The 25,613-nt window shown below is 42.2% G+C and overlaps 1 protein-coding gene and 1 non-coding gene across 8 annotated transcripts in view; both read left to right on the top strand.

The window, feature by feature from the left end:
• Positions 1–25,613, top strand: part of SDK1 (sidekick cell adhesion molecule 1) — a 510,565-nt gene that overhangs the window by 297,981 nt on the left and 186,971 nt on the right. The window lies entirely within an intron of this gene.
• LOC135181001 (U6 spliceosomal RNA) lies at positions 17,101–17,204 on the top strand. The gene has a single exon (XR_010304641.1). It is a non-coding gene; the product is annotated as a U6 spliceosomal RNA (small nuclear RNA).

Here is a 25,613-nt window from a genome sequence, read left to right as displayed (position 1 = left end):
TGCTATGAGGTCTCTTTGGAGTGTTCTCTTCTTCAGGCTGAACAGATCCATCTGTCTCAGCCTGTTTTTGTAAGAGGCAGCCCTTTGACTGTTTATTGTGGCCTTCCTCTGGACCTACTCCAGCAAGTCCATGTCCTTGCTGTGCTGAGGACTCCAGAGCTGGACACACTACTCCAGGGAGGTCTCACAAGAGCAGCATGGCAGAATCATGTCTCTTGATCTGCTAGACACAATTCTTTCAGTGCAGCTCAGGATACAGCCTGCTTTCTGGGCTGCAAATGCATATTGCTGGTTCACGTCCAGCTTCTCATCTACCAGTGCCAGTTTCTCCTCCTATGGTTGTGTTGCATCCGTTTCAAAACTGTTTGAGCCCTTTACAAGGATTTGCTTTCTGTCCCTTTCTTCTCTAAACCTTCTATGCTCCTCTTGGTTTTCTTAATACTCAAATACTGAAGTAATAAAGGGGAATTTTGTCAATTTCTTGGTGTTTTGACTATGCAGTTTATTGAAGATATTTAATTTCAGTAGCTTTGTGTAGAAGTTGATAGTACAGAGGCTTAACTTTTTGCTGTTGGTCCTTTACATCAGTTCGAATAACAAAATCTCTTTTGATACTTTAGCACATATCTTCCTTGAAATCTTGACTTCTTTGACACCACCCTTGCTTGAGTTGTTCTTGATCTAATCACTGTTTCAGAGAGCTCCCATCTTATCCTTCTTTGGCTCTCTCAGAGTATCTTTTTTCTGCCCTTCCTCTTAATCTCTTTGATATTCATCAACTATTTGTCAACCACTTTTGAAAACTCAGGTTTATCTTGCCATGGCAGTTGTTGCAGATCCTGCCACACCTCTTCCCCTCATTCTTTTCCAATTCCCTGGGGAATGTAAACATGCTGCTTGTCCCAAAGGATATCATTGCTTGGAAATTACTTTGTCATCTTTCTAGATCACTCATATTTGTGTTGGATCTAATATTTACAAAATCCTCTTTTAATCATCCTGTAATGACAGCCTTCAAAAAATTCCTCTTGAAGCCCTTAACAACCCATATTTCAGTTACTGCAATGCTGGTTTTGTCTAAAGACTTCAGAAAGTTGCTCTGAACCATTGCTTTGGTGTTCACACTCCTATTTTGTGTCCCAAAGTTTGTCTCCCTCTTCCCTACTTTTGAGGTAGCCGATGACCTTTCCCATTCTGCAGGCATCAAGGAGAGAGACCAGTCCTTGGCTTGCCTGCAGATTGCCAGCCAGTTACCTTCTTGGTCTGCTTTCAGAGTCCCACCTGTGCTAATTTCTATGCTGCACCTGGCTTGTGCTCAATTAAAAAACAAACTAATCCTGTAAATCTACCTCATTAGTACTACAAAATGCCTTCTGGAAGTGTTTCTGTATGAGGATGCCGACAAGAAACTTTGAGCATGCTCCAGCAAGTTAATATGCCATCAAATAGAGCTGAATAATTTCCTTCTGCTTTCTTTGGCTGTATTGTCTTTGGGAGTGGGACTTCTGTCTTACACTTGCACTGCAGGATGTTTGAGACAGTGACAGTCTGTTTTATTTTGTTTGATGAACCGTTGCTCTGTGAAGTCCTGCTCTGTGTCCTTGACAAGTATCCATTCCAGCCTGCGCTTATCCTGTGGTTTAAGCTGGAATTTCCATGGTTTGGGGAGCACAGCTGAGAAAATGCCTCACCTAGATACATCTTTCTTTCTCTCAACCCCATAAACCATTTAATTACTCATTCTCTGCAAATCTCATCAACACAATTTCCTTGTTATATTAGGCTTGTGATTTATATGAAGCCTCATTTATCTTTGTGTTCTTGCATTCCTAAATCTTCCCCTTCTCCTCTATTTTTTTGTGTGCAGGAAAGGTAGTTTTGTTACTTAATGCTTTGAATTCTGTTCATTTCTTTGTGCATCTGTTTTTTGCTGTTATGTAGCAGTGATTTCTCCCCCCCCCAAACATTTCTTGCATTTACTTTCCAAGATATTTCTGGTGTTTTATCTGCTAGAACATTATGTTAAAAATATGACTTGCATACAGAAGTAAAGAGAAAATACGAGGGCTGTGACAGACTGCAAACAGAACTTTCCCAATTTAACTGGATTTTTTTACAGATCCATAACTCAAGAAATGCTTTGGATCTCCAAACCAGGAGGTTTTGAATCGCTCCATAACAGCATCTAATTGCTCTAGCTATTTATAAAAAGAGAAACTGTAAACCACAGAAGTTTAAAAGCTACCTCTTGCACATGCCCAGCAATCTTTTTTTTTTTTTCCAACAATAATTTCATAATGATTTTTAGCTGGAGGACTTTGTGCTGTGCATTTGTAGCAGCCAAATTGACACGATGGAGTGTAATAGCTCCAAAGCAGCTATTACAGTCTGTTGGGTAATTAAAAGCTAAATGGAACGTTGAGAAATGATCCGTACAATCGGATTGGCTAATTCCTTCCCTTTTGTAGATTTAAGTCACTCAAGATGATATCTTTATATATTTTTTTTTTCAAGAGGGTTTATATTGTTTAAACCACCATGAAACCACATTCAGCCTCAATCAGATGCTGAGAAAGACTTCAAGCTTTCTTTTGTTTGTGAGTTTTCTGTGTATTATTTTCGTTCCATGAAATAATTTCACACTTCTGTCATCCACTCAGCTCCTAATGGGGAGGGTATTTTGTTTGGGATTCTCTGGGGAATACAACACAGGTTACTTGCCATTCTTAACACTATGAGGGCACATCCCTTGCTGAGGTGTACCTGTAGATACAGCACACGCATTGAGGAGCATTCCCTACGCTGTAACAAAGTATGGCTTAGTTTTGGGCTGGGTTGAGAATATGAGAAGTAAATGGGACACCCTCACTGCCACTTGCTTTTGTTGTACTCGTTGTCTCTGTACACCCCAAGCAGCGCTCCAGGCAGGGGATAAAGTGCCCAGAGAGAAAGGGACCTGGGGGTGCTGGTAGATAATAGGCTGAAGATGAGCCAGCAGTGTGCCCAGGTGGCCAAGAGAGCCAATGGCATCCAGGCCTGCATCAGGAGCAGTGTGGCCAGCAGGACAAGGGAGGTTATTCTGTCCCTGTACTCAACACTGTTCAGGCCATACCTTGAGTACTGTGTCCAGTTCTGGGCTCCTCAATTCAAGAGAGATGCTGAGGTGCTGGAACATGTCCAGAGAAAGGTGACAAAGCTGGTGAGGGGCCTGGAACACAAACCCTATGAGGATAGGCTGAGGGAGCTGGGATTGTTTAGCCTGCGGAAGAGCAGGCTCAGGGCAGAGCTCATTGCTGTCTACAGCTACCTGAAGGGAGGCTGTAGCCAGGTGGGGTTGGTCTCTTCTGCCAGGCAAGCAGCAACAGAACAAGGGGACACAGTCTCAAGTTGTGCCAGGGGACGTGTAGGCTGGATGTTAGGAGGAAGTTGTTGGCAGTGAGAGTGATTGGCATTGGAATGGGCTGCCCAGGGAGGTGGTGGAGTCACCGTCCCTGGAGGTGTTTGAGAAAAGCCTGGATGAGGCACTTAGTGCCATGGTCTGGTTGACTGGCCAGAGCTGGGTGCTAGGTTGGCCTGGATAATGTTGGAGGTCTCTTCCAACCTCGTTGATTCTGTGATTTTATGACCATAGTGCCAAATGGTGAGGATGTTGTAGAGCTGTCTCTGTAGATATTGCAGGGCTGTTTCTACAGATATTGAAGCATTTCTTTTGATGGTAGATTTCTTAATCTGAGGCTAAATGAAAGTGCACAGTAATCTGATCTGACCTTCTGCATATAACAGGTCATTATATTTCACTGAGATACCACATATTGAGCACAGCACCAAAGTACTTCAGTCTTTGAGTGATTAATTGGGAATGTGGCTAAAGAACAGAACACAAGACACCAAGTACATTTAAGGACCCTCCAATGGCAGGAAGGTAATTAGATGAAATTTGTGCTCCAGATTGTATTATTGCAGAGACTTTGACTGATTTTTACCTTTTCTTTAAGTAGATTTAGATATATGTGTCAACTTTATCAGGTCTCGATTAATGTAGGGAAACAGAGAGGCTGCAGCTTTCATTTGCAAAAATCAATTTGAAAGGAGTTGGAGAGCTATTAAAAGTTAACTCTCCAGCTGCTTTTTTGATCCAGAAGGCACAAATGTATGATAATAGAACTTGTTTTGCAAATACTTTCCCTGTAGAAAGGCTGTCTCAGGGGATGAATGAAAGGTAATCATGGCACCAGTAATGAAAATTGATCTTAGTACTATCATGGTTACAACAAATATTAAAGCTTGTTGTCAAATCATTGGACAAGTCCACAAGAAAAGAAAGAGGGAGGGGTTTTGTGTGGTGCCACAAAGCAGATTAAAATGCATTTCTGTAGGTTTTCAGGCAGCTGATATTTTCATAGCCACAAAATTATGGTGCAATATGTGCTTTGTAATGTAGTTTTATAGATGTCTTTGGAGCTTGTATATACAGTTAATGTAACTGTAACAATGATTCTCAAACTCCTTTGGCCTTAGGAGAAGAGGTAACTGCTCTGGGCAGGTCTAGACTGATCTCACTTGAACACCATTTCAATATCATTTTTGTTTCTTGTAACCTGTGAAGTTGAATTCATAACTTAAGACCTGTGGTCTCATGCTGTGGCTTTAGTATCTGCTGTGACCTTCCAAATGTGACTCTTTCTGTGGCATGTAGTCTCATGGGTCTTTGCTAGCTTTTGCACTTGGGAACTCTTCTACAGTGAAGCAGATGCTTGTGACTTTTAGGCTGAAAACTCCAACCAAGGACTGGTGCTGGATGAGGCACTTAGTGCCATGGCCTAGTTGACTGGATAGGGCTGGGGGATAGGTTGGACTGGATGATCTTGGAGGTCTCTTCCAACCTGCTTGATTCTATGATTCTAAGATGTAGAAATCATGTCCTGAACAAATGTCATTTCTGTCAGGCATTAGTCGTTTAGCAAACCATTCCTTCACTTCTGGACAGCAACATTTCATTAAGATGTGGAGTTACTATGACAGGATTTCTGTTCAGGTATAGATGCCTGCCAAATCATACGACAGGGTAAATTTGTCTCCTGAATTTAAATGTATCAGCACCAAAATATTCTGATTGAGGATCTTACTCATCACAGAAAGGATTGGAATGGAAGAGGCCTTTAAAGGTCATGTAGTTCCTTTCTCCTCTCAGGAACAGGGGCATCTTCCACTAGATCATGGTTGCTTGAAGCCCTGTCCATACTGACCTTGAACACTTCCAGACAGAGAGGAACCACAACTACCACCCTCACAGTAAAGAATTTCTTTCTTCTGATTGATCTAACTCTACCTTCTTTCAGTTTTGAAAGTGTTATCACTCATCCCATCACTACACTCCTTGATAAAGGATCCCTCCCCATCTTTTATGTAAGCCCTCTTTAAATACTGGAATATCACTGTAAGGTCTTCCTGGAGCCTTCTCTTCTCCAGGCTGAACAACCTCATCTCTCTTAGCCTGTGATCATAGGGAAGGTGCACCACTTGATCATATTCTTGGTTCTATATTTACTAGTGCAGTTCTAAACCTAGAGACAAAGTGCAAATCTGGGCTTCTGTGGAAGGTTGAGAGTGGAATGGGCTGCCCAGGGAGGTGGTGGAGTTGCTGTCCCTGGAGGTGTTCAGGAAAAGCTTGGATTGGGCACTTGGTGCCATGGTCTAGTTGATCAGATGGGGCTGGGTGGTAGGTTGGACTGGATGATTTTGGAAGTCTCTTCCAACCTGTGATTCTGTGATTCTCTGAATACAGTTTTGTGAGTGCAGAAAAAAAGCCCAAACAAACCTTAAAATTGTCTTTTAACTGGAAATGCAGTTGTGGGATTTCCTTTCCTGTCCTCGACACTGAAGTAATTATTGGTTACATTAAGCATTCCATTAGTTAAGAGGTGGCCAGGAGTGCCTTGGTTATCTTTGAAGATTTACAATCCCAAATATTGGAAGAAGTCTAAGGAGATGGGTTTCACAGAGATGAGGATGGATTGGTTTAGAGGCTTGCAAATGCAGTGAATATGTGTCACAAGACTGTTTTTGTACTGTTACTTTCCAAAGGAAGCACCCCAAAATACTCTACAAATAATAAACTGTGAGCTCTTTGTTCTATTCCAGCCTAAATCTTAATTTCTTTCAAAGCAATTTGTTCTTGTTTTGGATCTCACTTAGGGTTGCTTGGTTTTAAATACTTTAAAATATAACATTACCTCATGTAGCTAACTCAAATCTTGTTGGAAGGAACTGTTCCTACAGTTTACTTCTAACTGAGGAACTCTTGCCAGCTGTTGTCAGTTCCTTTGGTGGACCTGTCTGTCTTACCTCTACCTGGTCTAAGGTCACATCGTTTCTATGGTATTGATTCTAGGATCCCCTGAGACATGCTCACCCTTGTAATTCAACAGCAAGCATCCTGCATCTCCAGCAGAGTTTCCACAGAAGAAGCTGTTGCTGTTTTATTAGTCTTTATTAAGCTGTGTATTTTGCTGATCTGTAGGTTGGACACTTCAAACTGGCTTCATGGCGATGCTGCTGGAACTGTATTTGACAGATCTTTCTCACTCTGCCTAGAGTTAGCTTGGCTTGAGTATCATTTCAGACAGCTATTGTAGCACAAATTATACTGCAACACAGGCTACTGGTTAGACAAACCATATTTCAGGATGTAACAATGTTAGGTGTGCATTCAGACTTGTTAAAACTCTGTTTGATTGTAAGTACATTTAAAAATGGTTTCAGCCAGAGGTACAAGCCCCAGAGGGAACAGAGCTTTGCTGTCGTTCTCCTCCAGGACAGCACACTCTACCTGCTTCCTGAGTTCTTACTTGCCTACAGAATAAATGGTGAATTAATCTTCTGTGACTGAGAGAAACTTATGGAACATGAAATTTAGAATGCTGTCCAGACCCTTTCCAAGAGGCTTCCATCTCTTTCAGACCTCAGGCCTTAGAAAATTGAACCAAAAGAATCTATGTTGTACCTCTGACAAAACTCCTGTGGTTAACTATTTCTCATCCTTTAATTTCTCTGAGTCAGTAACCTGCTGTTGATGCAGTCCAGTATTTTCTTTAGAAACCTGCTCTGAGGAATGGTACACCTGAGCTGCTGCAACAGTCACCTTCATCAGCCTGCCTGCGACCTTGCATGTGCACTTGTCTGAAACTTTTGTTTCAGCAAGGGCTAAATCCATCCAGTTGTGTTATTTTCCCTTCCTTAACTGGAGTCCTTGACAGGACTTTCCCTTTAGACAGGGAAGGGCAATCTCACTGGTAAGTAGCCTGCTTGTCTAATTCTTCAGTCTTACTAATTGCTGAAGCTGTAATTTTAAGTCTGACTGGTGGTACCAGAAGGCCAAGTGCATGGTGTTATGTAGGTCAGAAGCTGCAAATCCCAGCATCTCCGTTTGACCTTTGGCAATTGACTCTGTGCAGTTTTATTCCCCATCTTTTCTCTTTAATTGCAGTTGCAGCTATATGTCTAGCTGCTGTTACAAGAGCTGAATTAGAAAAATGGAAGAAGCTATTCCATGGTGTTTTGACTCTAGGAGTAGCTATTTAACCCTGTGATTTTGTTAGAGCCATGCATGAAATCTATGCCTCTGATGTCTCTTCTGTCATATGTACTTATAATGCTGAGAAAGAACACTCTCCAAAGGATGATAGAGGGAAAGCTTCAGAATTGTGATAATTTTGACACATCATTACTATGATTGACATGATAAATAAGTCAGGTCATAAGGAATAATGCAGTTCTAAATCCCCAACCACATAAGCTTGCTGAGAGGAGGAAAAAAAGGGTCTATTAAATTTTCTGTATAGAGATTGCAGTCAGTGGTGCATAAACAATACATTCTATAGCAACCTATTCATTGCTCAGGTTGTTATTGGCAGGCACTGTGGCATTTCTACAGTCATTAAAAGAAGCTATCACTGTTAATCTCTAGTCTCCAAGCAGATAGGTTTAACCTGAAGCTGATCATCAAATAATGGTAACATCTATTTGTGCTTTGTTGAACGTGACCTTTCAGCTTTGGATGCCTTTCCTGTAATGTTGTGAGAAGGATTGAGGATTCTAGCCTCAATTATGGAAATTACTAAGTTAATAATGTGTCTTTCAGGAGCCTTTTTCCCCCAGACCAGGGGGATTTGTGAAGGGGAAGAGATTTTATGAAGCTTGTTCTATGCATTCCCAATATTCAGGGGTATTGTTTTAGGGTATTGCTTACTCTGATTTCCTTAGTCCTTTATCTAGTGAAAAACCCCACCCTAAAGCTGTCCACATATATACAGAGGTGCACATGTGTTCAGTGAGACAGCTCACTGTGAACTGGCAGTGAGCAGAGGAAACACTGCAGTCAGAAGAACATCTGGAGAGGGCTGGAGACCTTCTAGATCCAATTCATGTAAAACTTCCACTCTTAGAAGGAACCATTTTTTAATAAGTTCCTAAATCAAGTCTTCCAAGCTGTGTCAAAGAGTAATGCACTAACTAGTAACATATTTAATGGTGTCTCTTTTCTCTCTGGTGGCTTAGGGAACATAATCTCACCCTGCAGACACATCTGTAGGTACAAGACTCATGGGAAGGGCTGGCTGTGTGGATGAATTCAGCAAGCTGCTTCCTTGGAAAGCAGTCCTCCAAAGAACTGAAAGAATCAAAACATTTTGATTCATTTTTCTCTTCTACTTTCACTTCCTCAAGGAAAATTATGCTTTCCTTTGGGAAATAGAGGAATCTGTCACCACAGACAAACGAGAAACTGTGATTCATAAAGGTTACATAGAGAAAATTCAATTTACTTTTCATTCTTTCTAAAGAGACAGGCATATCGCTTCTCAAATTCCCCTTAACATCCCTTCAGAAATGGGATGACATCTTGTTTAAGCTCTCTAAGTAGTCTTGCCCCAATTCCAACTTTTGGTTGTAGTAGTAAAGTGATTAGGGGAAAACAAACTCATCCTAAGTTCTGTCTTCAAAAATATTTTTTATGTCCAAATAATAGTAAGAAAATATTGATTTCCTACCCAGGAGACTTCCCTAGAATAACTTCAAAGTGTCTCCTGTCACTAGTATGTGTAGCTCACCAGATACAGGCTGCTAGCCCTGTCCACCTACTCTGTTATATTCGTAGAATCAACCAGGTTGGAAGAGACCTCCAAGATCATCCAGTCCAATCCAGCCCTAGCCAATCAACTAGACCATGGCACTAAGTGCCTCAGCCAGGCTTTGCTTCAACACCTCCAGGGACAGTGACTCCACCACCTCCCTGGGCAGCCCATTCCAATGCAAATCACTCTCTCTGCCACCAACTTCTTCCTGACATCCAGCCTAGACCTCCCCTGGCACAACTTGAGACTGTGTCCCCTTGTTCTGTTGCTGGTTGCCTGGGAGAGGAGACCAACCCCCACCTGGCTACAGCCTCCCTTCAGGTATTTGTAGACAGCGATGAGCTCTGCCCTGAGCCTCCTCTTCTGCAGGCTGCACACCCCCAGCTCCCTCAGCCTCTCCTCATAAGGCTGTGCTCCAGTCCTCTCACCAGCGTTGTCGCCCTTCTCTGGCCATGTTCCCGCTTTCAATATGCTCATCCAGCTGTTGACAATAATAGACTGAAGAATAAGTGAAGCAACATCAATTTACCCATCATCTCCTTTAATCCTTTTGGTTCACAGTTTATCACTGCTCATAATGATAGTCACAGACTGGAAAATAAACTGAAAGTTCCCAGTTTTGAGTCTGATCATTTTCCCTTTTTAGTTTTCAAAAGAATAGCCCTTGAGGCAGGAGTTATTGCTTGCCATTGGCTACTACAAGTCAGGTTTAGGCTTTTCCAGGGCTCAGGTAGTTTACCCTTTTTCTGCATTTTTGTTTTGGTTAATGGTGTTGAGATTCAAGTCCAAGTGGTTACAGGTCAGGCTACACCTGAGCATTAAGTTAATAAGGACTCAGATTTTAGTGCATTAACCTGGCTTGCTGGCTTGTGGAAGTCCCAAATCCTGAGCCTGCTGTTTAATTGTGGGCAGTCAAGGAACTGCTGGGACAGCTGGTGCTGTTGCAAGAGGTTAACTGGGAGCTGAGTTTAACAGCAAGGTAGAGGTAAGAGTCTCACTGATAGAGTCCTGCACTGTCTGAAGAAGAGATATCCCCAAAATTCCAATCACCAGACAAATTCTTAGTGACAGGTTGTAACTAGATGATCTTTGATGTCCCTTCCAACCTAAACCATTCTATGATTCTGTAAGTCAACAAGGCTAGGTGCAAACATACCTACAACATAGCTCAGGTGAGGACCAAGGTCCTGAGTTTCAGTACAGCTTCTTTGTAAAATCATTAAGGTTGGAAAAGACCTCTAAGATAATCAAGTCCAAACACCAACCCAACACCACCATGGCTGCTGAACCATGTCCCAAAGTGCTATGCCTACACAGCTTTTGAACATCTCCAGGGACAGTGATCACTACCTCCCTGGGCAGCCTGTTCCAATGTCTGACCACTCTTACATTAAAGAAATTGATTTTTGATACCAAGTCTAAACCTCTTATGGCACAATATGAAGCCATTTCTGCTGATGCTGTCACTAGTTACATGAGAGATCAATGCCAATGGGTGGAGGACCTGGATGGGATTTTTCATGGCTTTTTCTCATGCAACTCTCACAAGTTAGTTCCTCTGCCAGCAGCCTGATCTAAGGTTATCCAGCTACACCACATCAGAGCACACCTTGACCCTAGGCAGTGACACCAAGGAGAGAGGAAAAGGCTGCAGAGCTTACTGGTGGACTCCAGGAACTCAGCAGTGGCCTTCTGGCAGCACTAGTCCATGTTCCAGCTGAGGCTGCTCCTCCTCCAGCTGTACTATGGCAATAAATAGCAGCCAGAAGCTGACCATCTACACTGATCGTGTCTTGGTTCATAGGAAAACTGAGAAGGCAAAGAGACGCTGTTGGTTTACATCTTGGAGGGACTCATTTCAGCAGTGTCTCCTTTCCAGACTCCTTTCTTGGCTCAGCCAAAGGGCTCACTAACAGCAGAATTGCACAGCAACTGAATCCATCTTCTGTAGCGTTTCAGCCTGGTTTAATTTTGGCTCTTGGAAAAACTAATTCAATATGTTGACTCTATAGGTCTGATCTCTTTGAAAAAGGACCAAAGGGGAAAAAAAAGACAAAGATTTGGTAGAAAAGAACTCTGGAGATTGAGGAACAGGAAAGCAGATTTTTAACACTAGAATGCAACCCTTTGTTTGAATGGCCTTAATAGATGCTACGATCTAGGGTTTAGACATTAATTTGTAATGCTTGTAGTAGCTACAGCTCAGTGAAATTGGTGTGATGACATGTGCCAGAGTCTGCAGGCAGCTTGAAACAGTAGCTCTGAGAAATGCAGATTGCCTGCTTTTGTTCTCATACTGCATGGCAGTGCCTAGGATAAAACCTGGGAGAGAACACTGTCTTTTTTTCACTTATCCTGTCTGCTGTAGACCAGAGATGCTGTGAATAACTCTGAAAATTTGCTCTAGAGTTTTAATTTCGACCACCTTGTCACTTGAAGAAATCTTTCAACTGAGAACTGACCTGCAAAGGCAATGTGAGAAGAGGAGAGACAGCTTTAGAGTTTGCAAGGTCCCTGTGGATATTGTGTAGCATCTTCTTCCAGTTGGAGATTGGAAAGAGATTAAAGAAAAGTTTACCATCCTGTACTCGAGTGTAGCCTAAAATGTTAAAAGGTGGTAAAAGACAGGTCAGACTTCTACCTGCTGTAGCCTCATTTCAGTAATGTTTGTCCTTGCCTCATTTTCACCACACATCAGATGAAGATAATGGTTCCTACATCTTCTGGAGAGGTCTCTGGTGTGCTAGTAGAAGCAGTTATTATTTTTCAAGAGCACTTTCTACTTCTTACACTTTCCAGTGATAATAAATTGTACTTTTTAATGGTAGGACTAAAGGTTTTGTGCAGAATTAAATCAGCTTTTTTTTAAATGTTCCACTCTCCCTGATTGCTGTGTTTTACATTACGTGCATTTGTATGCACAGAGAAGAATCAGAAGCAACAGAAGAACTGTTGGCATTTGAAATTGTTTGTTTTAAAGCATTTTTGGTGACTCAAGCTTTCCTCTATGAGAGGAGAAACATTTATTTGCATGATGCTCTTTCCTCATGTCTTTTACACCACTTCTGGCTGTTAAAAGAATCCTAGAATCAACCAGGTTAGAAGAGACCTCCAAGATCATCCAGTCCAACCTAGCACCCAGCCCTAGCCAGTCAACTAGACCATGGCACTAAGTGCCTCATCCAGGCTTTGCTTGAACATCTCCAGGGATGGTGACTCCACCACCTCCCTGGGCAGCCCATTCCAATGCCAATCACTGTCTGTGAAGAACTTCCTCCTAACATCCAGCTGGTGAAGGCCCTGGAAGACAAATCCTATGAGGGGAGGCTGAGGGAGCTGGGGGTGTTTAGCCTGCAGAAGAGGAGGCTCAGGGGTGACATCATTGCTGTCTACAACTACCTGAAGGGAGGTTGTAGCCAGGTGGGGGTTTGCCTCTTCTGCCAGGCAACCAGCAACAGAACAAGGGGACACAGTCTCAAGTTGTGGCAGGGGAGGTCTAGGCTGGATGTTAGGAGAAAGTTGTTGTCAGAGAGAGTGATTGGCATTGGAATGGGCTGCCCAGGGAGGTGGTGGAGTCACCATCCCTGGAAGTGTTCAAGAAAACCCCGGCTGAGGCACTTAGTGCCATGGTCTGGTTGAGTGGATAGGGCTGGCTGCTAGGTTGGACTGGGAGATGCTGGAGGTCTCTTCCAACCTGATTGATTCTATGATCCTATAATATATAGATAATATATAGATGTGATTCACTATAAAAGACACAATTTCATGTCCACCCGGCCTGTACTAAGGGAAACTTCAACCATTTACCACTTTCAAAGATCGCTTTGAGTAGATTAAATGATTTTCAGAAAATTCCTAGTGTCTGGTATCAGAAATCTGCTCATTTTGATCCTAATGTCAGGTATCAGAAATCTGCTCATTTTGACCCTAATCTCTGGTATCAGAATTCTGCTCATTTTGACCCTAATGTCTGATACCAGAAATCTGCTCATTTTGACCCTAATGTCAGGTATCAGAAATCTGCTCATTTTCACCCTAATGTCTGATATCAGAAATCTGCTCATTTTGACCCTAATCTCTGGTATCAGAAATCTGCTCATTTTGATCCTAATGTCTGATATCAGAAATCTGCTCTTTTTGACCCTCATGTCTGATATCAGAAATCTGCTCATTTTGACCCTAATGTCTGATATCAGAAATCTGCTCATTTTGATCCCAATGTCTGATATCAGAAATCTGCTCATTTTGACCCTAATGTATGATATCAGAAATCTGCTCATTTTGATCCCAATGTCTGATATCAGAAATCTGCTCATTTTGACCCTAATGTATGATATCAGAAATCTGCTCATTTTGATCCTAATGTCTGATATCAGAAATCTGCTCCTTTTGATCCAGCCCATGGTTACAAACTGAAAAGCTACAGGAGACAGAGAAATGCTTCAAAGCTCATGTTTCTGGAGTTTTGGGCACCCATCACTGTTGAAGCCTGTAAATATTCCCATTTATGTTACTAAAAAAATCCCAAAGCAAACCCCATAATTCTACCCCTTATGTCAACAGCAAGCCCCTCACTCCCAATTTGCACATCATTGCTTGATGGATTGAGGCTAGGTTGTGAGCACAGAAACCATAAACCCAAGGCCATTTCCACCCTGTGTGAAATAAATTGCTCTATTATATGTGTAAAATCCTCAGTAGATCTGTCTGATGTCTCTTGTCTTGCATCTATACCCCATGAGAGCATGGGACAACTCTTTAAAGAGTCTCAGGACATTGCAGGTTGTGTAGCCTGGGCAAGTTACTGCTACCAGTAACTGTTCTGCCTGTTTTATATTGGGAGTCATGCCCATGTTCCCTTTCAAGTATGGAGTTGTGGGGTGCAGTAAATGCTTGAGGGTGAAGAGCTTTATCTGTAAGTTCTGGTGGGCTCTCTTACAAAGCTGCATTAAAGCATTTTGCTGAAATACCAAGTAATCCTTTTCTTTTCCAAAAGCCCTAAGTGAAAAGGCATTGATTTTTATTTTCTTTCAGCAACTTCAATAGCTCAAGATTATTACTATTTTTAAGAGTGATAGAGAAATGTCAGAAATGCTTCAGTTGTACTTTTATTTTTAGCTACCACCAGACTTTGGGGTGGGTTTTTTTGTTTGTTTGTTTCTTTTTGTCTGGGGTTACAGGCTTTGGAGGCAGAAGGAAGGAGAGATTATGGTTTGTTTCAAAAAGCTGCTTCTATTTCTGAGTTTCTCAGAGTTCCTGTGGTTGTGTAGGTAACACATTTTATTGTCTTAAAGTGAATCTGTGCTGTAGAATTCTTTGACTCCTGAATAGCCAAATGGTCTGACACACCTTCATCTCTTCATCATAATTACTCTTAAAGAAAGAGAAGGGGGAGGACATGGATCAATTATGTGACACACTGTAACGTGTTTTCAGTAGCCTGTGTAGAGGCCAGCACTAGTGTTTGGTATTGTAGGTGATTGATTTACTGTTTTCTTTTACTGAAGACAGGTAGGGATGCCCTGTTTGAACAGGTAATGCCACAGTCAAAAAGCTGGACAGATGTCACAAAGCAGAACAGGGCAAAGCTAGCTAGCTCTGCATTGTAGGCTACCAGGCAATCCTCCCCAGAATTCAGGTTGCAGGGGCTGACTACAGCCATCTCTTCCCATTCTGGCTTCCAGATTTGGTTTTACTGCTTAGTATAATTTGTATCTGTTCCTAGATGCGTTCTATGCCTGTATATATAAGCCAAGTGATTAATCCTTCTTCATTCTAAGTAGTTTTAGGAGACTGTATGTGTATGGGAGAAAGCAAGCAGCACTGTTTTGTTGTCAAGTGGATGCTGCAACATTTTCTTGGTGTTTCAGTTACTCTGACGTTTGATAGTTCAGCACTACCACAGCTCATTACCACTTAGACAGAAGAATCCTATTGTTAAGTGTTCTTTTCAGGGCAAATCTGAATACAACAGGCTGATTAAATCTAAGCAATGTTGTTGTGTTCTGCCTAATCACACGGTGCCAATTAATTCCAAATGGATAACCCAAGGACATTTTGGATAGTGCTGGCATGTTGCTTAACCTAGGGCTGAATTTCTTTCTTTTTAAAACAAACCCCAATGGCTGTCACTTAATATCTCTCCAAAATCCACGTCCGAGACAATGGTACATTTCCTCGCGTGCCGTCGTCTCGTTTTAGCTTGCATTTATTCTCCCTGATTTTCCTTATTGACTGTAATTCTGTTGTGACATCTGAGTGTCATGTTATGATAGAAATTTCAAACAAGAAGCAGCACGAATGCAAAGTTTTGGCTGAGCTGGGAAACGAGCACCCTGTGGAAATGAGCCTCTGTTTTTCGCCATCAAAGCAATGAGTCCTTGTCATACGCAGCAGAGGCTGTTTACCCTCCGTTACAGCTGAAAACAGTGACCCAGCCCTTTGCTGAGAGGGGGAAAAGTCAATGCAAGATCGAAGAGGCATCATACTCTTAAACTCCTCTCTTATCTGGGAGCAGCAGATAGGAAATCATAAGTACATTAATGCAAATGGCATTTGTACCAGCCAAGTAAGGTACAACTAACAATTTATTTTTAACAATGCTGACAGTACCCATTCTGCAGAAATACTAACAAAGAGCCTTGAGTAATAACTTCCCCTTAGATTTCTTTTTACAGTACTTGCAGCATTCTCTGAGCATGCATTTATGTACTGTGTATAAATAGGCAGATACAAAAACCCATTCCATCTCCCAGAGAAGAGAGGCGCTGGTTTATTCTCACTTCAGAAAATTAAATGCTTATCCATCTGTGGAATTATTCTTGAATGACTAAGTTAGTAGACTTTCTTTAGCTGGCTTATTGTTTGTTCTTTTGGAACATTCTTTGCTTTCACAGTTGTTTTGTTCCTTGCTACAGAGGAAATACAGCAACGTGTATTTTTCTCCCTGCTGAGGTCTGAGGCAACCTTATATTATAAAATAACCAAAGATTGATAATCACAAAGGCTGCAAAGGGAAAGCTGCACTTTATTTAGAAGAACATCTGTGCTATAAAGAGGAAGTACAATTCTTTCTTTGGATAGAAAAATATTTCTTTGGATTCTGAGCTCTGCTGTGTGAGTGGTTTTGTCTCTCTTATTTATTTTACAGTGCTGTAAATACATAAATGAAGCTTTTCTTTGTTTCTGAATCTCTGTGACCTAAACAACTCTACTTCTATTAAGGATTGTATCTCTTCCTTGGCCAAAGTGGGAAAAGTAGCATGATATGGTCAGGGAGATGGAGAACTTAAGACCATATGGAGTGGACCTGAGGCCCCTGATAACCTATTTCTCAAAATATTATTCTGACAAGTCATTCCATATGTTTGGTTGAGTTAGCTGTTGGAAGAAGGCTGAGGGGTATCTTGTTTTTCAGATCTGCTTTCTTCGTGTAAAGACTTGGAAATAGCAGACCTTTGGGAACAAGGTAGCAATCTGGATTCCAAAACATCTTTCTCGTATATATATATAAATAGAATGCTGTGAGAGTTGACCTTGAGCTTAAAATGCTGCTTAGTGTGTGTGTGTCTTAGTTTGAACTCAGCAACAAAGAACAAAAGTGCCTGTTTAGTTCAATGTTCTAAACATGTGTAGAAGTGCTGTCCTTTAAGCCTTCATAAATTGTTCCATGCTCGTAGCATGTAGGATTTAGATTTGGTTTGAGGTGTTTGAGGTTTTTTTTTTTCCCCCCTTTAAAGTTCAAATGGTAGTTTTATGTTGTGAGTTTTAATCCCTATTCTTAGAGTGGATTTTCTCGAGAAAGCTTTCATCAAGACCTTGCTTATCCTGTAACTGCAAAAAAGTACTTGCATGGCTTCAACTGTGTGTCTCTTGTGGACACTTCTTAGATAGTGGTGGCCAATTTGGTGGCCTGTATGTGTTGACTGGCACCAAATGTCTGCGACACAAAAGTCCTTCCTTTCGTTGTGCTTGCTTTGGCAGTGCATATACTGAAATTGGAATGATACAGAGAAGATTAGCATGGTCCCATGCAAGGATGACATGGAAATTCATTAAGTGTTCCATATTTTTCCAATGGCATCTTGGCCTGCATCAGGAACAGTGTGGCCAGCAGGACAAGGGAGGTTATTCTTCCCCTGTGCTCAGCACTGCTTAGGCCACACCTTGAGTGCTGTGTCCGGTTCTGGGCTCCTCAATTCAAGAGAGATGTTGAGGTACTGGAAGGTGTCCAGAGAAGGGCAACAAAGCTGGTGAGGGGCCTGGAGCACAGCCCTGTGAGGAGAGGCTGAGGGAGCTGGGGGTGTACAGCCTGCAGAAGAGAAGGCTCAGGGCAGATCTCATTGCTGTCTACAACTACCTGAAGGGAGGCTGTAGCCAGGTGGGGTTGGGCTCTTCTGCCAGGCAACCAGCAACAGAACAAGGGGACACAGTCTCAAGTTGTGCCACAGGAGGTCTAGGCTGGATGTTAGGAGAAAGTTGTTGTCAGAGAGAGTGATTGGCATTGGAATGGGCTGCCCAGGGAGGTGGTGGAGTCACTATCCCTGGAGGTGTTGAAGCAAAGCCTGGATGAGGCAGTTAGTGCCATGGTCTAGTTGATTGGACAGGGCTGGGTGCTAGGTAGGACTGGATGATCTTGGAGGTCTCTTCCAACCTGGCTGATTCTATGAAGGGCAGATCAACTGTTGAGCACTCCCAGGTTTGTCTTTTGCTTTACTGTCAGTGAGGGCAGGTTTAAATCTGTAATCTTTTATGAAGGCGACAGACTTTTAAACAAGCAGTTAGATACAGTAGATAGCCAGGACCAAGAAAATGTCCCCAAATCCACCATTAATTACTATTTCCATGTATTTGCTAGGCATACAGTGGCATTCTCCTGACTTGAAGTTGATGCTAGAATACTCCCAACTTTTTGTCAACTTGCAGCCTCACTGAGATTTAGCATTAATTATAGCTTTATCAGGACCGCTTGTCAGCTCCTCAGTGTACAGGAGTACAACTGTCTGCTTCCAGTGCACTGCACCACAATATCAGCTTCATTTAAAACAATGCTACAAAAGAAACAGATCTCACAAACTCACACATGATCAATTGCACCAATTTGGTTTTACGCTCTGCGGAGCGTATTTAATCTTAAATCTTCCCTGTGAATGTAGTGCTTCGATTACTGTTGTCATAAAATAAATTCTTGAAGGCATTGCTTAAATAATTTTCCCCAAAGTCCCTGCAGATGCTTTTCTTTAAGCCCAGTGAGGGATAAATGAGAATGTTGTTGGGTTTTAAATTCTCTTTCTTGCTTGGTTGTCACCCTTTCAGTTCCAAGTAGAAGAGTTACAAGTAGGACAAGCAGCAACTAGATTGTCAATTGTGTGAATTGTACTGAAGAAAGCAGTTGAGAATGCAGTTATAGCATGGAAACAAAGCCACATATGAAGACACATTTGAAAATAGAGGGCAGCATTTTGTTATCTCCCATTTCTTTCTTTCCTGCTGCTTGACAGGAAAGCAGAATCTGCTGGTGAGAGTTGAAGCACCTGAAACAGCAGCAGTTCCGATTCCTGTGTCACAGCCACGTCCCCAGCTCAAATTTACTTCTTAATTTCTTCTCTCAGCTCATGTTTCCCCTCTGAATTTTGTTTTTCTGGATATTGTGATTAGCTGACAGTTGTAGTTTAATTAACATCCAATTCCTGATGTGTGGTTTACTAACTTAATCTACTTATAGTAAGAAAGCAAGCAGTAATATCCAGATACATGAAGCACCAAGGTTTCAAGATGTTATAAGTTTGGGTTTTTCCCCTCAGGAGAAGATGGCTCTTGCTGTCTCCTGCAGAAATCCACACATATGCTGACAGATCCCTCAAACCTGCTTCCTCCCCCAAAATGTATGCCTGTTTGTATTGAAAAGGATGCACTAAAGCACTTCATAAAAATACACAACCTCTTAAAAATAGTTTCCACTGATGAGTTATTTTCAAATCTTCTAAAGCATAAGCAGGTTTTGGATGACACTGCTAAAGACCCACAAGTTCTGGATGCTGGCTGCAGAGGCACTGCTTGCTCTGCCAGATGCCTGCAGTGGGCTGCTCTACCTGTTGTATCTCACATCACTTTGAAGATGACTCTGAGGCTAATAGATTCCACTGGTAGACCATGGATATTTTTTCCCCCCTTTTAACTGCTGCTGAATAAGATTACACACTCTATCCACTTATATGGCTGATATTAAAGCTATCTGGTGAATTGAAAAGCCACCTGAGTGTTCTTTAGCTAGAATAGCTTGAGGCTGTATATTTTTTCATGATAAAAGCTCTAATGATGTGCTGGATGATAAGTTTCTAGGCAGAAAGGAACCCCTCGCTGTGCATGGGGAAGGTCAGGTCAGTGACAGAGACTGAACTTCCAAATTGCTCTTTTTGCACAAGGAGTTGTGAGAAGGGATTTTTCAGTGTTGGAGCAGAAATCTGGTCTGCTTTTGAATTAGATGCTGAATTGTCCCAGGGAGCTGTGTAACTAAGCAGTGACTTAATTTCCTTACAGTGACATGGGACAAAACTAGGATTTTATTTCTGAGGTAAGTCCTAAATTGTGATGTGGATTTGCAGACCTCAGGTAGTAGAAAAGAGGAGGAGCAGGTCTTTGTGAAGGACTTTCCCTAAACGGCAGTTTCTGGGTCACCTGCACTTAGTGGCCTGTAGAAAAAGGGCAATATCAGGAAAAAAAGAAGAGGCACATCTCCCCTGTTTGTCCCAGTCTGTGGGGCAGAACTGATGAGAGAGAAGTTGGAGAGACTGTCTTGCTGTTAGCCATCCCCACTGGTGGTTCCCCTTCGTGGGCACTGCAGTGTTGTACCAGCAGTGTGTAGCTGTGCTTTACAGAAGTGTGTTTTCTGTTCAAAAATCAACTGTACTTGGGTCTCTGTGTCTCATACCCAGGAATAAGCACTGAAAGCTCTCTAGAAAGTTTTAGAATCTTCTCAACCTGTTTTGTAGGCTATTTTCTCTGGTAAAATATATACAGCTCCTCTTTCCTGTAGCATCTACTCCTCAATTCAAGAGAGACATTGAGGTACTGGAACAGGTCCAGAGAAGGGTGAAGAAGATGGTGAGGGGCCTGGAGCACAGCCCTGTGAGGAGAGGCTGAGGGAGCTGGGGGTGTGCAGCCTGCAGAAGAGGAGGCTCAGGGCAGAGCTCATTGCTGTCTACAACTACCTGAAGGGAGGCTGTAGCCAGGTGGGGTTGGGCTCTTCTGCCAGGAAACCAGCAGCAGAACAAGGGCACACAGTCTCAAGTTGTGGCAGGGGAGGTCTAGGCTGGATGTTAGGAGGAAGTTCTTCGCAGAGAGAGTGATTGGCATTGGAATGGGCTGCCCAGGGTGGTGGTGGAGTCACCAACCCTGGAGGTGTTGAAGCAAAGCCTGGATGAGGCAGTTAGTGCCATGGTCTGGTTGATTGGACAGGGCTGGGTGCTAGGTTGGCCTGGATGATCTTGGAGGTCTCTTCCAACCTCGCTGATTCTATGAAAAAGCTGTAAGTCATCTCGTGGATAGAGTTGAGTTCTCCATTAGTCTTTCCCTAGGGCTAAAGCTATCAGCTCTTGCAGTCTGTGTAAAAGTCCTTATGTGTGGTGAGGGGGGGAAGCTGTTACTAAAGAGACTGTGACCTGTTTAAACATGTGGAAACATTTTTAGTCTGATGGTACCCTTTTCCCCCCTCCCTTCTTTTTAACCCCTGCCCCTACTCTTTTGTTTTGTATATATTTCAGCAAATCCTTTCAAACCTGTCAGGCAAGACAAGTTTGGCTTGTTTAGCTAAGTAAAATTAAGACTGTGAAGGAGTATGATTGTTTTTGATAAATACTTTAGGACACAAACATCACAGAAGGAGAAAACTATTAAAGCTAAAGGACAGCTTTGGCAGAAGAACAAATGGGGTACACTGGCCACGAATACATTTAAGGTGGAAATTAGGAGTGTTTTTAACATGCTGAGTAACAAAGCACTGGGAATTTTTTTCCAATCAGAAAAGTGGCATTAAACAAAAAGAAAGTTAAAGATTTTTTTACCACATAACTTAGTACTTTCAGAAATGAAATTAATGATGAGATGTCAGATAAGGAACTAGGGAGACCCAGGATGGCTTTGCATTTGGTGAACTCTTAGAGCTTCTCTTCATCAACTGGTTTTGGTGAGGTTGAGTTATTCTTCAGGGATGCTGATAAGTCAAGCAAGAGGTTTTCTTACCTCTATTTGGAAAAGAGGAAATGATTAATGTCAAAATGGTAACTCATTTGTGGACTTTGCTTTTGCATTTGCTGTTGTAAACCTCAGCTTGTGCAAACAAAGACAGTAAACAGAAATCTCCATGCACACACAATATCTTCATGCCGAGGTTTTGCATAATTAATACAGGGGTTTTTTTCCTTTTTGGGAAGATTTGTGTTGGAAGGGACCTTAATGATCATCTACTTCCAATCCCCTTGCTGCCATGGGCAGGGACACTTTCCACTGGACCAGGTTGCTCAAACCCCTGACCAACCTGTCCTTAACAGCTCCAGGAATGGGATATCCACAGCTTCTCTGGGTGGGTTGCTCCGGAGTTTCACCATCCTCACAGTGAATGATTTCTTCCTTATATCTAATCTAAATATACCCTCTTGCAGTTTAAAGCTGAAACCCCTTGTCCCATCACTATACACCCTTGTAATTATCCCTGTCCAGTTTTCCCCTAGACCCCCATTAAATACTGAAAGAACACAATAAAGTTTCCCTAGAGCCTTTTCATCTCCAGTTTGAATCATAGAATCAGCCAGGTTGGAAGAGACCTCCAAGATCATCCAGTCCAACCTAGCACCCAGCCCTAGCCAATCAACCAGACCATGGCACTAAGTGCCTCAGCCAGGCTTTGCTTCAACACCTCCAGGGACGGTGACTCCACCACCTCCCTGGGCAGCCCATTCCAATGCCAATCACTCTCTCTGTGAAGAACTTCCTCCTAACATCCAGCCTGTACTTCCCCTGGCACAACTTGAGACTGTGTCCCCTTGTTCTATTGCTGGTTGCCTGGGAGAAGAGTCCAACCCCAACTGGCTACAACCTCTCTCCAGATAGCAATGAGGTCACCCCTGAGCCTCCTCTTCTGCAGGCTGCACACCCCCAGCTCCCTCAGCCTGTCCTCATGGGGTTTGTGTTCCAGGCCCTTCACCAGCTTTGTTGCCCTTCTCTGGGCACATTCCAGCACCTCAACATCTCTCTTGAACTGAGGAGCCCAGAACTGGACACAGTACTCAAGATGTGACCTGACCAGTGTTGAGTACAGGGACAGAATAACCTCCCATGTCCTACTGGCCACACTGTTGCTGATGCAGGCCAGGATGCCATTGGCTCTCCTGGCCACCTAGCACAGAGTTTTATGATTGAGAAATAATTTTGTTCCCCTCATTATTTGCATAATGCTTCTCTCTTGTGCCTGCAGGTGGTTGTCAGAGTTTGCTGCTCTTGTCGATCAGGCTCCAATTCCTGTTGAGCAGCTTTTATTGCAAAGGGAAGGGAAATTAGTCTGTGATTGATCGGGATTCAATTCCTCTCCTGTGTCTTGCACTGGGAAGGGGAAGGGGCATTAATCCATTCTGGGTTGATAGTCTAAGCCATCTGCAGACTATACATTGAAAAAGTGAACTATGTTCCATTAGATAGTTTGTGTTTGTAAGGCCTGGTCTTTTATTTCCCTCGAGCAATCACGAGATGCTGTGTGATTGTCATTCCTCCTCTTTTCTCATATTGCATGTTACACGGGCAGAGATTGCACAGTCTTGATGCCATAATGTCAGACTATTTATAGGTGATTTTTTTGCTGTTTGTGTTGGATTCTTATCTCCTAGTCTACTTTTTTTTTTCCTCCTAATACAAATATTCCTAATTTGGTAACATGAAGCTTTGCACATATCCTGCAGAGTGACTGCAAGGGCATTTCTGCATGCTCTACAAGTCTGACAGTCTGCAGAAAGTTTGTGATGAAGGTTTTCTAATCTGTTTCTCCCAGGACAACTTATAAATGGTTTCCAAAGTCTGTTAAAGTATTCCATTAGCTTGAGGTGGTGTACTGGTGGTCTTTCCTGTGAAGTGTTTTTCTCCTACAGACAAATTTCATGCTGTGAAGAAGTAAATCCATTTCTTGTATGCTTATTGCTGTGGGATTCCTTCACTAAAAAAAGAACAGTGAGAAGTAATTGCAATAGTAACTAACACTAAGGGTAGGAGTGACTGGCAGCCAACATTACATTCCAGGCTCTACCTTGTACAAAGTAGACATAGGTGTTCTGAGTGATTATCTAGGCAACCCTCCCTCCTCCTGCTCATAGCTAAGTTGTATTAAGTGTCTTCGGAGGGTTAGGACCTACATACAGCCTGAAAAATAAGATTTGTTGTTTTTCTTGAGGCTGAACTCAAAGTATTACTTCTTTTTGAGAGATAAACACTTTCTTTCACCTTCTGTTAAGCATGGTTTACCCCATATCTCTCAGAGATGAATTGAGCAGCCATTGAAGTAATACTCTTAACATTCTGCACTGCAAACACAGATCAACTTTGCATGCCAGAATGTAAAATCTCTGAAAGAACCCAATCTTTCTGCGTTTTTGAAGAGGAAAAATAGCTTTTGTATATTCATTCATATGGCCTGAGTGAGATTTCATCTCTGTTGGGAAAGTTAAGCACCCAAGTCTTTGGTCAAGTCCATGATCTTTTATAAGCTGTGAATTGTAATGTTTAAATTGCCTGTACCTTTATATGTAGAGAAAGAAAAACACTGTCTTTTCAGAGATGATAGGGTAGTCTGCATAATTACTGTTTATTAGTATATATTTATAATTACACAGCTCATCAGCATTAAAAATATCAATGTCATAGACCATTTGGAACGGGTACTCTTCTTGGTTAGAAGAGTAGACAGGAGGAAAGAAGTGTGATCCACAATCCATGTTGTGTCATACACAGCTACAAATAGACCATGCAAGAGGTGTTCACTCTCTTTCTGTCTCAGTATTCCTCTGCTTAGTGCAGGATTGCCATATTCTTGAATTCCACAGTCTGAAGAGGTGTTTAATTTAGAGAGATAGAAACTCCCCCAGATCTTCTTTCTTTTTTTTTCTCTATTTTTTTTCTTTTCTGCTTTAAATGCCTAAGATGGAAAAATTAACATTGGTACTAATTTATCTTAGTATTTTGAATGGTAAATGGAAGCAGTTGACCATCTTCTTCATGAAAAGCTGTGAATGGGAGCCTCTGAAACAGCTCCAAAATAAGCTCCTGAGTCAGAGCCTTTGGTATTGTGGTAGTCAAACCTCGAAAGTGGGCTGGGACTGATCCTGAAGGCACTTCAGTTACTGAGCCCTAGTAGATACTGGTAATAATTAAGACAGAGTGCTCCTTTTGAGGATAAGTCCCTGAATTAGGACTCTTGCCTGTGGCAGTCCTCCTGCCCAGTTCTCTGTTAAGGAGTAGAATCAGGTTAAAAGCACACCTCTGAAGTGTTCTTCAGCACTGTTCAGACTTGTCCATGCAGCTTCTTGCAAGTTCCCTGCAGAAAAGATAGAATATTGGTGTGAAGAGTTCTCCCCTATTAGCAAATTCATCTCACTGTGACTGTGCTCTTGTCTGCATTGGTATTGCTCTCCCATTTCAGTGTCTGCAATTAATAGTTCCTTCAGAGAAACTGAAGCTCAATCATTGAAATAAAGGATACATGGGAAAATGAGCTTAACTAATGTGAAACATCCCCTGACCATGGGATGGCAGGGAGGGTTAATGGCTAGTGATGAATGCAGAGAAGCTGCTTGAGGGAGAGGTGGTGAAAAGGCAGAAGGAAAGAGCAGAGACCTAGAAAACTGGAACATAATGAAGTAAAAAAAGGAACAGTGAAAAAGAAAAAAAAATCAATTGTTTTCTACAAAGGTTTTTCAGAGGAAATGGCTGTTTACTAACAATGACATTCTGCATCGTATTTTAGTGCAGCACCAGTCAAGTGAAATCATGTCAGTGTAGTGCATTAGGAGGTAGGAGAGGGATGGAGTGGCTTTATTGACAGGTAGGATAAGAAACTTGGAGAGTCTGGGTAGTTTTTCATTATCTGATTGTTTGAAATAACTCTCTGCCTTCCACAGCCTGACTGAAGTCTGATTCACTGTGTCACATCATCAAAACAAAATCACAGTGTTCCTCCTTATCTAGGTTGGAAACCTTCTCTGATATTCTAACCTGCGGATTCCTTACAGAGGTGAAGTTCCAAAAAGATAGGATGGACACACAGATCTCACATTACAGGCTAAAGTAAAACTTAATTTATTATTCAATATTTTGAGCAGACACAAGCCAGACACAAGTCTGTCAACTTCCCCTTGCAAAAGGAGTCATGGGTATATCCCCATTAAGTTTTGTTTGGCAGGGTTGGGGCCAGGGTGCATTGCAGCAAGCGGTTTCCTTGTGCTG

This window comes from Pogoniulus pusillus, chromosome 13, assembly GCF_015220805.1.
Source record: "Pogoniulus pusillus isolate bPogPus1 chromosome 13, bPogPus1.pri, whole genome shotgun sequence".
NCBI classification, from domain to species: Eukaryota; Metazoa; Chordata; class Aves; order Piciformes; family Lybiidae; genus Pogoniulus; species Pogoniulus pusillus.
This window is presented reverse-complemented; position numbering and strand designations above follow the sequence as displayed.